Source organism: Dipteris shenzhenensis, chromosome 18 (genome assembly GCF_047967505.1).
Source record: "Dipteris shenzhenensis isolate YYH24624 ecotype China chromosome 18, Dip_SZ_1.0, whole genome shotgun sequence".
Taxonomy (NCBI): domain Eukaryota; kingdom Viridiplantae; phylum Streptophyta; class Polypodiopsida; order Gleicheniales; family Dipteridaceae; genus Dipteris; species Dipteris shenzhenensis.
Genome location: NC_141613.1, coordinates 28,004,679 through 28,020,715, shown reverse-complemented (window position 1 = coordinate 28,020,715; position 16,037 = coordinate 28,004,679).

Sequence of the window (16,037 nt, the reverse complement as noted above, 5' to 3'; positions counted from 1 at the left end):
CGCAGCTAAGGCAACCATGAACCAAGCAAGTCTCGAGGAAAAAGGACTAGGAACTAGCTCCATAGGCTTGGCCATAAGGCCACATCTTGTCAACACCCCAGCAAGATCAACCACCAAGGTTCCACCCCAAAGAAAGGAAAAGAGCCCACCATGCATGACCTAGGCACCAACACAAATTCTACTGGGTTTCAATGACTTTACTACATGCTCAAAGTTACTACAAGGGCGATACAACACATATGTCTACCAAAGCTTCATGCATGAATGGCCCATGCCTTGACATCAACCAGTCATAGTCATCCACTCGGTCACAAAATGTCAAGAAATGTCTAAAGTTCCCAAGCCCAAAAAGGCCAGTTGAAAAAATGCACTGCATTAAGGTTTACCCGGCGCACGTGTATAGTCTAGTGGTGACTCACGTGTCATCAGGATCTTGGAATAATGCCATCAGAGTCTCCACTCCCAAGCAACTCCTTGTGGGAGCTTTTTATGCACAAGCCTTGCACTTGTATCACCCAAGCATCTACCAGATTGTGTCCAAGTGATTCCATGAGAGAGAAGGGAGAAGGGGGAAAGACGGGAATGAGAATGAGAGAGGGGAATGAGGATGAGAGGAGGGAGAGAATGGTGAAGGGGAATAGTGGCAATCACAAGGAAGAGAATGTAGAGAAAGAGAGAGATTCTATTCTGAATGTTGCAAGTACACAATGAAGACCGAAGTCAAACTTTTGGCCTTAAGTACATTCCACCTTTTGAAGGAGGGCTAACCCTTGTACTCTCTTGTAGCTCTCTCATTCTCATATTACAACAACACTTGGGCCCATACGGCTCCAAGCCAAATAGCATATGCTAATCCTCACACCCTCTCGTACATCTCTGCTTTGTCATTATGACATATGAACTGTTAACCGTTGTGGGGGTTAACATGCCCCCCTTCCTGTTCACAATCCATCCATGGATTGTGTCTAGTGCATGATGTCTGACGTTAGAGTATTGTTCATTATTCGGTACCGATTGCAGGTTATGTGGGAGATCCGACAAAATGGGTGGAGAGACTTCCAAAAATGTGTCTCAAACATATCTTCAAAGGTTTGAATATGATGACCATGAAGATTGCGGTGGACACAGATGTACACTCACATCAATTGAGCAAATAAGGGGCTCTTATTTAAGTTGAAAATAATTTCCACCTAGAGCCGTTGATGATTTTCTCTTGCTGATGGGTCTAATGTAGGTATGTCTTGAAGCAAAATGATCACCACCTTGAAAAAATGCATCATGGCAACAACTATAGGATCAAGAACCAAGGCGAAGGTACTCCTCCATTTGAACTGCCAAAGCCAAGGATGACCCAACTTCCAGAAAATCAAACTTTGAGAAGTTATAAGCAATATTCCTATCCACTTCTTCTTGGCCTTCCTCCTCATATGGCACTTCCATGTCTAAGAAGCGCATGGGCTTGAGGATCTTGTACCATGTAGTTGTGGCCATGTCTTTGGGTCCCTCTTGGTCGATGGCTACTACTGGTGCATATCCATGGTGATGTGCTGTGAGGTGGATGGCTGTGATGGTTGCCCAGTGCCAGTGGTAGTGTAATTAGGGATGGTACTAGGGATGGTGTCAGATTGTGAGGGCGGGGGTGGCTATGGTGTGGAGCTCAAGAGTTTCCAAACCGTATCCATATCCTCTTCCCTTATATTCATGGGGTATGCCACATGAGAATCTATTAAAGATAGTGTAAATTGCACTATCCACATAGGGCATAGGGGCAAACCCTAACCCTAACCCTAAGGGGTTCACATGTATATCTTCATGTTCATGTTCATGTTCAACACACTTAGTGTACATGTAACTATATCATGTGCACTCCTCTCTCTCTCTCCCTCTCTCACTTCCGCTATCATGGTATCAGAGCCTATGGTGCTCACACTCCCTTTGTGAGTGTCAAGTCCTCCTCCTTTCGCGAGGCATCTTCCATTGAGACAGATTTCCATCAAAGAAAGTGCAAGACTTTGCTTCCATCAAGGCGTTAAGCCCTTGCTTTCGTCAAGGCACAAGCCCTCTCCTTGAGGCATCTTCATCATCTTCTCAAGCTCTTCTTGTAGAGCTCATTCTCCTCTTTGATTCGCTTTAAGAAGCTCATAATTCCAAGATATGGAGAGATAGATGTGTTGATTTTTGTATTGAGGTTCTTTCTTGAGCATTCGATGAGAAAGAGACTCTATTTTGAGTTTCTTGTGTCTTTGTTTTTTGGGGTATTCTTCACTTTAGGGGAGAGGAAGATAAGAATCCATTTCATTATGAGAGAGATTTGGAGAGGTTTGTGAAAGCCATAGAAAGAGAGAGACCTTTGTGATACCTGAGAGCCTCTATGTACCGAAGTTGCCTCTACAACTAAGATGCAGACAACCACCAAAAGCTCCTACCAGCTCCCATGCTCTAGCAGCTCACAGCACCCGTCCTCCACAATACTTGCTCATGCAACAAACAATGGCCTTCAATGATCACCACGGCTTCCCGACAAGCAGAGAAGCAACACTCCATAGTTCCAATGACCATCGACCTCTGTGATCTCCAACTACAACAAATCAATGACAACAAGGCTTCCACAACCCAACCTACAACCAATGAGCCGCTCTGCTACAACCCCACACCAACAGCACATATGGGTGATGGCTCCAAGTCTCTACAACACAAGCTCCTCTGACCAACACACGGCCTCCACATGCTAGGTAGCGCCTTAGGCGACTGCATCAGTATCTTCATCCAAGGCTTTAGTAGCTCACGACCTCCATTGTGACCCACGCGCTACTCTTCTACACATCTTGGTGACAGGAGCTCTAGGAGAGTGTTTTGAGATAGCCGACTGAAGGCGGTTCTCGTTGTGGATGAAGAGGGCCATGTAGAAGATGGTTCTCATATGTGGACGGTTCTCGTATGCACGACTAGCTCCTTCCAAATGGCCCTTCAATGGCCTCCACAGACTTTCAGCTCCAGTGCCTAGGTGTACATCTCCTTCAACCAAGCTTCAGCCTTCATTAGCCATCGACAAGTCAACAGTCATCTTCAATGAGCAAAAACAACAAATGAGCAAAAACACGCCTTGTACGCCTTCATCGACCGGCTATGATGCCTTCACAGCTCCAACAAGAGCCCACGAGATGACCCCATGCAACACACAAAGCCAGCAGATGGCCTCCACACCTCCATACGCTACTCCTCCACCCATGAGCCCCTGCAACAATCCACCAACTGCCTGTCTTGCCCTTTAGTTGGGTCTTATGACTCCTTAGCTCCTTGCGCTCCAAAGCCATCCTTGAACAACCACGATAGCAACTCCAAAACGTGTCCCCGTCGTTCATCAACATCGTCATTCTCTTCTGCTTCTCCAAGGTCTCAAATCTTTGGAAAAAGACACGTGACAGATAAGGCTCAACCTAACTCAAGTTCAATTAACCATGGTTAGGTGTATTTGACCTTGGGTCAATGTAGAGATAGGGCTGGTTTATTTAACTATGGTTTAATCAATGGTCGAACCAACCTGGGTTACCTAAACCATGGGTCACATAAGGTGGGTGAATCCAACCATGGTTGATCTAGGTTAGCCACAGTTGGTCAATTTGGTGACACGTGGCAACCTCATCCCTCATAGCCACATCATCTTGCCATGTAAGCTTTCTAGTCAGCAGCTTGTGCCACATCATCACTATCAGCATATGTGACAGGTCACCAGTCCATGTAAGCATAGTGCCACACAGGCCTGCATGTGAATATAGAGGCCATGTCAGTAGTGCTAGCCAAGCACACAGCCTCTTCATAGGCACACCATGCATTTGGCATGTGACCACCAGTCTGCCACATCACCCTCCAAGACAGCTCATCCTTTTGGACCCCCTCCTCGGATCAAAATTTGGCCATCCTTCTGACAACCATAACTTTTGATCCAAGGGGAATTTGGAGGTGATCCAAAAAGCAAAATTGCTTGCCAAATCGTGCTCTATGTGCTGAGCACCTTAGATTGACCATCTGACATTTCCACAGGTCAGCATAATCAAATTCTCATCATTGGGCAACCACCTCCTAATCCTCTGCAGTGCACCCAGCACTTAAAATGAATCAAGATAAAGTTCATTTGCTACATTTTGCAATTTGATGTGTAGTCTAACTATAGACTAGCACCACCATAGAGGAGATCCAACTCCACCAAGCTAAGCAAGCCATGCCACATTACCCGATTAGTTCCCACCGGTATTAGTCCCATCGGATCTATCATCGGTATCACTTTCACACATCTAACACCAGTTCAGTATACCTAGCATTCGGCAGTTCATCACTCAGTGTGACACTTGGCAAAGTGATCTTTCTCAGATTCAAGATTGTTGCACCTTAGATCGACCATCTGAGATTTCCACAGGTCAGCATAATCAAATTCTCATCTTCGAGCAACCACCTCCTGATCCTTTGTAGCACACCCAAGACTTAAAATGAATCAAGATAAAGTTCATTTGCTGCATTTTGTGATTTGATCTATAGTCCACTGTAGACTAGCGCCACCATAAAGGAGATCCAACTCTACCAAGCCAAGCAAGCCATGCCAGATTACCCGATTAGTTCCCACCAGCATCAATCCCATTAGGTCTATCATTGGTATTCACTTTCACACATCTAACACCAGTTCAGTACACCTAGCATTCAACAGTTCACCACTCAGTATGACACTTGGCAAAGTGATCTTTCTCGGATTCAGGATTATTGCACATTTGCATGCACATATGCCACTCATGTACAGTCACATTTGTTGACTCTTTTTTGGCATTGGTTTTGCACATACACATTAGCCTTGTATAGCCTCTTGGCTACTCCCCACACACACGGTTGTCATCATTCCATTACAGGCTTGATCCTTGGCATACTCAGTTCTCACATGACTTGGTTTTCACCGTTTAGCGGTAGCTCTCATTCAATGTTCTCATGGGTAGACACTCTTGCCAGTACATGGGTAGAGCACCAGACCACCTCTAGCATGGAGTTATTCACATCACATAGTTGATGATACACTAGTCATGACTCCGAACGAGATCCATGAGTTGAAAGAGAACCTTCTTTGACCATTCATTGCCACAGGGTATGTACTAGTCTACGATGCAGACTCAAGCCTCATTGGCCTTGACAGATCAGATGCAGATGCTTCAAATGTTAATGGATCAGCCCGCAGCTTCTGATCAAGCACATTCCTCGGTAAGCCCTCAGCACAAGGCACATTCACAAGGCATATTTGATGGTAAGTCCTCAATACGATGCAGTCTCATCTACATCAGCACAATCTAATTCTAGTGATGTACAGCCATCACTCTCATGCATGGATTCGACTCCATCTTTTGCCACAGATGCTGCAAATACTCGGCAGGAGTTCACCAGTGATCATGCAGTTATTCACAGCAACTAAGTCCTCAGTACGAGGCACTCACATCTTTTGCTGCATGCAAAGATATATGCCACAGTGCATCTAGCTCTTTAGGTGATTCCATTCCAACATCCATCACTCACGCTTTCGCCTCTAACACAGAGCATACCTTGGGCTCATTAACTAAAATATCCTTGATATTCATAACCAAAGTGTCTGGTACAGGAAAGTCCTCTGTAAGTACATTTCTCTCTTCCTGAGATAAAGTATCAAATGGAATAAGAGAGTGTAATTTTGTGGGAAAAGGTGTAACAGTGGTGTTATGCTTCCTTCCTCCACTATTATCCAAAAGATATTCTGCATTGTGGTAGCGGTAAAAAGCTTTGATCACCCCATCTGATTTTCTTTTATAATCCTCGTATTGTGACTCATCATTGGAAATTATCCTTCCAATAACTTTTGATAGCTTTTGAATAGTGGAAAGGGCATTGTCAAAAGATTTTGTAGAAAGTTCCCAAATGCGGCACCAATCAGAATTACTTAGCTGGATCAACAATAGCTGCTGCTAGTTTCCTGGATCAGTAGAAAGTAGACCACTGTCATGCTATTGGATGAATTTATGGATTTCCTTGCTAGAAATGATGGATAAAAATCCTTGAGTTCCAATGGAAGGAGCCGGAAGGGGATCAATATATCCCATTTTTAGCAGATCACTGTGCCAAGCATAGTCATGTTTAATTTGGACAAGAAAAAGATTGGATAAATGTTATGGATGGCAATAGATGAGGGTTACCCTGCCTTCTCCATCCCCCCAAGTGTGTGTGTGTGTGTGTGCATTTCAAGACAAACATTATCCATCTTAGATTTATCAATCAAGAAATTACGTGACAAGATAATTTTTACACTGAGGGATTGAAAATATATTAAATTTACTAAATTATAAATGTAGAATGATATTGAAGGAGATCCACTCACCTACATCCATCCACAACAAGGACAAGTTAGAACAAAGGATTCTTACTTGTGGGATTGCAGGCTTCACAACACAACTCCACTTGTTATCGATGTCAAAACATCATAAACCATTTATAATGGTAAAATATATCGACATTGGATGGTGGTGCATCCAATTCCCTTCAACAGTATAGATCAGCAGATCAATCTTCAGGACATCCCAGCATCGGCTCAGTCATGCCACATTGCACACCACCCTTGGATCTAGTTATCACCACCACTTTCAATCTACAGATCATTCCTCAACACAAGGATACCTATGCATCAGTGCAGTACACATTATCAAGTTCAGCCATAGTGCAACTTGGGGTGACTCAGTGTTTCATCATGCACTTATGGTTGTCGTATACAGTCCATACTTGATGCGGATCAGTGGTTGGATCCACAACTACATGTTGATCCCTTCATCAGCATTTGGTACCGCATATGCCTCAAGGAGATCTTATGCATTCTCAGTGTCATTTCAGGCTTCTAGGCCTTTACACTATCAGCTCCACCTCGAGCCTATGACAGACGCTACATCCCATGCTGATGGATGTTTAGCCATGCACACATCAGACAACCTTTAGCTCATGACAGTTGAGCACACACGTTTGACAAGTTGCCATACCTTGTCATTTGTATGGGCCTCTTCTTCAGCAGAGTAGTGTATTAGACTTGCACCTTCGGCCCCAAATTTTTAGCCCCTAGATCACTCTATTCACACCGACTATGCGGTCTTCTTTAACCCTGCATCATTGGGCATAGATTATTCTACTGCAGCATACCTCGCACATTGTTGTCAGTTCTTTTGGGTTGATGACACTCTTGTATCTCACAACCTACCGGATTACATCGCCATAGCTACATCAACTAGCCTCACATCCGGATGTCTCTTCCTCAGAGTAGCTGCATAGTCCATGGTGACTTATGACATGTTAAGCCTTGACATGTTCAACATGCAACCATACACACCGTTGTTCACGAAGTCACTTTTGATCGACCAGTCTTTGATCCAGGAGGACTTTTCCTTCCTCTTCCTTTCAGTCTATCTTCTAGGTTTTATTCCCAAAGGTGAAGGATGATCCACACCTTAAGAGAGGGGAATGCACATCTTGTATAGGAGCACATAAGTTGTACTCATTGTACATTCTTCCGCTACGGTCACTATGCTCACATACACACATACTACTCTGATTTCTTTTCAATTTTCTTTTAATGCTATCATATGCACCAAAAGAAATCCACAAATAGGTCTTGTACATGCACCCTCTGCTTACCTAATGCAATTTAAGAGGGGGTGGTAAAGATAGTGTAAATTGCACTATCCACATAGGGCATAGGGGAAAACCCTAACCCTAACTCTAAGGGGTTCACATGTATATCTTCATGTTCATGTTCATGTTCAATACACTTAGTGTACAAGTAGCTATATTGTGTGCACTCCTCTCTCTCTCCCTCTCTCACTTCTGCTATCAGAATCATCGAATTGGCTTATAGGAATTTGAATCATTTTCCCTAAGGCTTCAAGGATATTATTATATAGAACTATAATGCCTATAGTTCACTATCGGGACAAAAAAGGTGGCTAAAAATGAATTTGGCATCATTGCAACCATACCCTTACATCCAATCTAAGCTTTGGTGTAGAATTTCAGGGCTGCAAGGGAGGTCTTCTAAGACATTTGACTTGACAAGTTCAAGCATAGAAGTATCATTAGTGAAAAGTAAGGAGTCCTACAACACTCTCATCCATGCCATAAAATTTTAGACAATTGGGTGGTAGAAATTTGTGAGAATAACCGGATCCTCATCAAGGACTATATCTTCATGGAAGTAGGCCATGGCTATACATGGGTGTGCTTGAGTAGACATGCAATGGAAGAGTTCTTCTAAGTCATGCAATGTGTGTGCGTTATCAAAATTAATATTGTGGGGTAGTGTAGCGACAGAGATGGTTAGGAAAAAATAGTTGAAGGTATCTTTAGTTGTGCATGTGGTGAAGCAGAGTGTGGAGGAATGGGATGAGACTTCTAGTAGCCGTTCGTGGATGTTCCTAAGCTCCACTTGTGATGGGGTGGATGCCCATGCTACATGTAGATCCATCAATAAGGATACTATCTGTTCTTGACATTGCTGGATGACTACATGTAGCCTTTTGATTAATGGGCTTGTTGGGCCACCCTGACTTCTAGTGCTTGTTTCCACATCACCATATAGTTCCCTATAAAATAAGTATATCCAATTAGTTTCTTCAAGTTCATGAAGGTGGGCCAATAAATTGGGCAGCACCACACTGTGATGCTCCATTAATTGGATCTCGATGAGAAGAGTGGTTGCTCAAGCTACTTTTGCTAATGGAACGTTTTGGATCAAGTTAATAGGAACGTCACCCCTATGTAATTTAGTGTTGTATTTGACCACCTTTGCAAGCCACTTCTCCATATTCCTTAATTTTGCAAGTGATAGAGTTTCGGTACACTGCCAAGTGAGGACTTCCAGAATGAGGATAGCCATTATATAGGGGACTTGGTAATGTAACGAGTTAGCAAAGCAATGAATGGCATTAATAAAGTAGCTGACTAGCATTACTAGTGGATTAGTGTAGCGACTCAGCATTAACAAAGTAGTGGGTTAGTGTTAGAGTAGGATGAGATGTCACTACATTAGGAGTTGTAGTGTTAGCAAGTAAAGCAGTGAGTGGTGTTAGTAAAGTAGCAACTAGTGTTAGCTTTAGTGCATCGGGTCATGAGTCATTGTGTTAGGCATATAGAAGTGTGATCGAGTCAGTCGTTCCATTATTGTCATTGCTATGTTAGCCTCAAAGCAACAACTTGATTTTGTGGGCCGTGTTTTGAATTCTAGCTGATTGATTGGCTTTCCTTGCCTTAACCTAGGTGAGTGTGAGTGCATATGGAGTGATATGGAGGGTGTAGCGGTGAAATAATGACTTCTTCATTATATGACTCTGGACACGTGCTCATGATTTAGTGACCCTATGATCGAAGTGCATGCAAACTCATGGACCCTAATTACCTAGTTGGACTAGTACTGAATCATGATGAACAAATGAACTTCCAGTTGTTGATGGTAGGGAGTCTATTTTTACCTAAAGATTAGTTGGACTTGAATGCTCCCTATTTTCACCTACAATGCCAAATCCCTATTCCCACCTAAATAGAATGCATGGATGATTGACTAGAGTGTTTAGGACTTGGAGTACCTGGTGTCTCTCCAGGTTGTGTACTTGCTGAAAGAACCTGTAAAGAGTGTGGAAAGTTGTGTCCTTGAAGTATGCATGAACTGCATCACCAGCTCGTTGGTATCAAATTTCTTTGGTCAAGTCCCCCTCCTCGAACGATAGTAGGACAACTTGCAGTTTGGCATAGACTTGAGGAATCCTTTGAGTCTTTGTGGTACCTGTGAGAAGATTGGTGCTCGCATCTGATGCCCATGGCACACAAGCAACGATAGGTTCTTGTGGGTCTGCCCCCTTTTTCAGAGCAGGTTCTTGTGGGTCTATTGTGCTCATTGCCAATGTTGAGGTGAAAGTAGAGGCCACCCTTAGTGGGTGACACTTTGGAACCCAGTGGGCCTCACATTTCCCCTTTGTTGAAGCAGGTTCTTATGTTGTTGCGCCCCTTTTAGAGATAGGTCCTTGTGTGACTACCACGCTGCTCGTGTTGCTATTTCTTGTAGCATAATCACGTAATGATACAATGGAGTTCCCTATGGTCGCATCTTAGTTGAATTTTCCCTTGAGGGTCCAGTAGTAGGTTCTTGTGTGTTTAGCTTGTTTTTAGAGGCAGGTTCTTGTGGCACTATTAATTGCAGCCCTTTCCATAGATGATGTCATAATCTACTTGGCATTAATAGGAGATTTACCAAGGTGTGGGGTTGTCATAGCCTAAGCTTTGGGCACCCATATGAAGTACCCTTGTAGAAACCTTGAGTCTGTAGTAACCTTTTGGGTATCCACCTTGGGTGGGAATTCCATTTCCCCTTCGTTGTCTTGCATCTTCTCATACTAGATTCCCATGGCTACATAGCTTGAACCTTTGTTGATGTAGGAAGTGAATGGAGAGGAAAAGTTGCATAATGACTGTAAGGTTGAGGGTGGGAGTATACCTTTTGCATGTTGGTAGGGGCTCTTTCCTTTGGATGCATTAATCATTGGCAAGATGGGTGGGATGGGTGTTGATCCATTGATCTTTGTATCCAAAGCTGCTAGATGATAATATTGTTGCACAAATGTTTCTGCCATTGGAATAGCAGCCGAAGTGGATGAAGAAGCGTCCATCCATGCTAAGGGACTCATGGACTTCTTGGTGGATATCCAAATCACAAGAAGCACTAGATCTGAGGTCTTACTATCGATTGACATGATGAGGTGTAGCCGTCATTGGTCAAAGTCACGATGCGTTTCCACTAGTCAATTTGGCAGCTAACCACCCAACACCAAGTCCTTCTGAGGATACCCTGATAATACATAGTACCTGCCAGCATAACATAGGATCTACTAGCTATGCTATGGTTATTGACTAATATATGCAATTCAATACAACCTATTGTGGGTGATATTTTTCCATTCATAGCACGTACCATGATAGGCATGGGTTCCAGGGTTACCTTGAACTTCAAGAGTTGGGTGCACATATCATACAAAATCAGATTATGGCTTGCACCCGTAGAATCAACGAAGGCTTCTCAAGAGCAAATAGTATTCCTACACAACTCGAAGTCTTCTTGTACCCTAGAAGAGGAAATGGTTAGATCCCCCATGCAGTTTAACTCTTCCATGGATGCCTTGCAAATTGTTATTAGTCTTAAGTTCTTTGCCTTAGCCGACCATACCCTAGTTTTCGCTATCGCTTGCCACTTCATCCGAGCAACTTCTTTTCTTAGCTCCTTCCCCCGATGGATGGCCTACAATGTTTGAAGAGTGTTAATGGGCCATAGTAGCATTTAAGCCTACTGCCATTGATATAACCATCCATTTCAATACCATCAAGGGTCGCGATTCTACATGACCCTTAAGATGTGATTTGTATAACCCGGTATAGACCCATTCCTTGATATTCCAAATTAAGCTTTGTGTTCCTTATGCTATACAACAGTGCAAGGTCACCTTCCTTTAGGTCCTTGTTCCAGAGGTTGCGGTCAAAACATTTTTTGTGGCATAGCTTTTCAACTTGTATGCCATAGGCCGCTCTCAACCTTGTTTCATCAAGCCTTTCTAGAATTGCCTCGTCTAACATTCAACCCCTAATTGCAACTCTGAGTCTTAAAATGATAAACTCCATAGGCATCATTGGTTCTACCTCAAACACTAGGCTAAAGTGCATGCAGTTGGTAGTGACCTTATATGTCATACGATATGCCCAAAGTGCTACATTGAGTTTATGCTCTTGACCATTACAACTGGTCTCAACCGTGCATGTCATCGTGTGGCACAAGATCTTATTTGAGCTTTCAAGTTGCCATTTGCTCTGGGGTAGTAGGGTGTGGACTTCCTATGAACAATGAAGAACTCACTCATCAATATACGGATCATGTTGTTAACGAAGTGTGTTCCTCTATCACTTACAATTACCAGTGGGAGGCCAAAGTGGGATATGACGTTTTCATATAGGAACTTGGAAGTTGTTCCTGCATCTGTTTTCCTTGTGGTTTTGACTTCTACCCACTTTGTGAAATAATCCGTGTGGCCACTATAATATAATGGGGGCCTGGGTCCTTTCATAGTAGCAACTAGACTAATTAGACCTACAAAATCAATTCCCCACTTCTTGAAGGGCTAGTTTGTAGGGACTCCTATCGGAGGCATGTAATCTTGAATGTGAGTATGGAGACTCATTGGTAAGGATCACAGTGCTTAACAAACTCAACAACATCTGCAAAGAGCGTAGGCCACCATAACCTAGCTTGCAATACTTTACGAGCCGTATGCTCTCCAGCAAAATCATTGCTTGCCTGCAATGCCTAAATGAGCTTCATCCAAAGTCTCCATGAATTGATCCTCTTGGACATAATGGTGCATTATGCCATCCTTCCCAACTAGTAGAGTTGTCCAACTATTAACTAATATGGGGCCACATCCTTGATAAGCATTATGTCCCTGTCCTTGTTAAGGGCCTTGTCTTGGGAAAATCCATTGGCTAAGAAGTGTTCAATCTCCTACACCCATTCCAGGACTAGATCAACCAAGACTAATGGGGCAACTGGAAGATCATCCTCCACTCCTGTTGTTGTCTCTAACTCTCCATTGGGGATACGGGACACATGATCAACCATAAAATGAGTACATCCCTTCCTTACAAAGGAATGGTGAAATCTAACTCTAAAATAATGAGCATCCACCACGTGATGTGTCCAATCATGCATGGATTATTAATCATCTAAAGGAGATCCTAGTGGTCTACAAAGAAGACAAACTTTTTTGCCAACAAGTCATGCCTAAACTTATTGATTGTTTACACCATGGCCAGTCCTTCTCACTCAATCGTAGTATACTTCATCTTGGCATCATTTAGTTGGTGGCTAGCAAAGCATATCGAATAGTCTAAATTCAACTCACCTGGCTATGCCAACATGCACCCAATCTTAACATAGTTGTAGATGAATCTACGATAGTAGCCCCTGTGTCCAGTGAATATTTGTATGCCCTTTGTATTGGCGGGTGGGGGTAATTCTAGGATAAGTTTGATCTTGCTAAAAATATGTGGAGATTCCATTCTTGGAGATTATGTGTCCAAGTATAACCCCGTGTTTCACCCAAAATTGGCATTTCAAGGGGTTGAGGGAGATACTGTAGAGATGGCATCTTTCTAATACAAGCTCAGATACTTGAGGTGATCATCCCAGTTTTTGGAATGAACATAGAAGTTGTCTAAAAATACCTCTAGAAAGTCCCTCAAGCATAGATTCCCCATTCCATGCAAATGCAGTTTTGTATTGATCCTCTGGTGCTATAGACACCTAGTTGTATGTAAAGAATCCATCTAAGAAGCTATAAGCCTACTTGGCTGGGACTCTCTCCAGGAAATGCTTTGTAAAGGGCAGCGGATAGTGGTCTTTACAAGTTGCAATGCTTACTTTTTTGAGATCCACGCATACTCTAATCTTACCATTATTTTTTAGGACTATAACGATGGGGGATACCCAGTCCATATGCTCGATCTCATAGATGAACCCTGCATTGATTTGTTTTTATATCTCTTCTTGTACAATTATTGCATACTTTGGATCCATCAATTTGGGTCTCTACTACACCGGTCTTATGTCATCCATCATGGGAATGGTGTGTTGTATGACCTCGGGCAGCACCGCCTTCATGTCCGTGTACTCCCAAGCAAAACACCTGTAAAACAATCTTGGAATTGATGCAGTACAGCAAGTAATACTTGCTCTTGCTCAAGGGTCAGGTCATTGGCTTTATAGACCAGTTTAGGTTATTTGCCTTCATTGGAAAGTTCTACTTCCGGACTGTCATAACTGTATTGGTCCCCTTGCTCCGTTGACTATTTAGCTTTCTCTAGAAATATCTTGCGGTCTTGGACCATATAAGCCTTGTAATGCTTGGGGACTTGTCATAGATCAATTTCTTCTTCCTTGTTGTCCTCCATGGAATTTGAGGTAGGTTGCTTCTACTTCCCATCGCTATGCTATTTGAAACTATCTTATCTACCTTTTCTAGGGTAGGCAAGGGCTTAGGAGCTTTTTTTTAGGGTTCGCTGATTGGGATGGATGGTGTCCGTGCCCTTGTTAGACTTGAGCCACTTCTCGAGTCTTTCTTGACACTTGTAGACTAACTTTTGTGCCTCTGTAAGGCATTTTTTCACAATACCTAGCAAGTTAATGTTGGGTTTAGGGTCATTCTACGTGCTCTCCTCATGGGACAATCATGATGGAACAACATCAAGGAGACAATGGAATGAAGCAAATGGAGAATGTTTATTGAAGAGTGGAGAGCCCAATATATAGGCACCAAGATACATCCAGTGGACATCATAGATGATGTCATAGTAGAAGCCACCAAGATCCTATAATCATGCCACCATCTCCATGAATCTCTCAATCACACCTAATGGAACCTTCTACCACCAAACCTGGTCACACTAACCAACACACAACCCTTGTACCCCTAGGTACACCCCATTACATCAATTTGTCCTTCATCCCCCCCACAAATTGATGACGTCATCCCTCAGCAGTAGTACATGGGATGCTCCATGGCTTGCCCACCATCATGTGGCAACACACATGGCCCCAACCTGTGACTCACTCCTAGGACTCTTGGTTTACAACTAGAGGATTGGACAATGACTATGTATGGCAATACCCATGGGTCCAACAAGGTAAAAACCTCAAACAAAGGACTAACAATCATTTAAGGATGGACTATCTGATGGGATATCTCAAGGTGTATGCCCTCAGGCACACCTTGGGTTCTATGTGTGTGTGCTAGAGGCACAGTTAGGTGCCCATAAGCACTGTTAGGTGGTGGTAGATGCCACATAAGATGATTGAGAGATTCTAGGAGCTGATTGAGGAGATGATTGTGGAGCTTGTTGGCTCTTGTAGAGGTGCCTACATATGGACCTCATCTTTCTTCATTCCATAAGCAAGTAAGCATTCTCTCATTTCATGTTCAGCTTCATGCTTTCCTTTCACTTCTTCAACATGGTATCAGAGCACTATGATCCTCCTTGAGCCCATTTATGCCATGTCATCTGCTTCTTCTTCTTCACCTTCCTCTCCATTTTGCCCCTTTCTGCCCAACCACTTGGAGGGCTGAGTTCTCTACCTACAAGCAACCATTCCCAGGGTTGTTCTAGCTAGAGAGACCCTTCATATGGGCGACCTTCCATGTCAGAGGAATTAGACAATGGTGCCCACAAAATTGCACAACAGCCGCCTTCTTCCTGATGCTATTTCATGCAATACGACTTGCTGGAGCAGCCATTCCAAAATTCCTCTAAGCCACGCTTGCAGAACAGCATGAGCTAGCCCTTGTTCAGATTTGAAGTGAAATGGTCCACCAGGGAGGGAGAAATAGGCGAAAAACTAGTCGACATTCAAGCTCCTAGCTATGGCGACGTGATGCAGCATTTTGCCTCTCTTCTTCAGTGGCTCTTCTCTGGTACACACTGACAGTCAATGTTTAGTTTGGTTGAGTTTCAGTCAACATATAGTCAAACTTTGACTATCACTTCCAAATGCAACCAAAACCAAAAGAAGAGAGTTGCAGCCTAGGTTTTAGTCATGTACAAGCAGCAAATCAAAGTGTTTAATCATCATTTGGAAGCATGAATCATGGGCAAACATCACCAAGAAAGGAGGATGGAGTTCTTACTGATGTCGCCTAGTATTGGAGGTAGAAACTTGACTGGTTTTTCAATCACCACAACTCAAAATCAAGACCAATGCTCACCAAACTTTGCAAGGAGCTTAGCAATAGGGTCGCCGAGCCTCTCATGAAAGCATTTTGACAATGGTTGAGGTAGTGAGCAGAACAAGCATGAGTTCTCCTTCAGCTTGCAGAAACTTGTGGGGCAAAAATAGGCATGGCAAGGTGATATGGCAACAAATCTGGAGGATCTCTCTGGTCCAAAGGCTTGCCCTAGCATGGGGAGTCTCC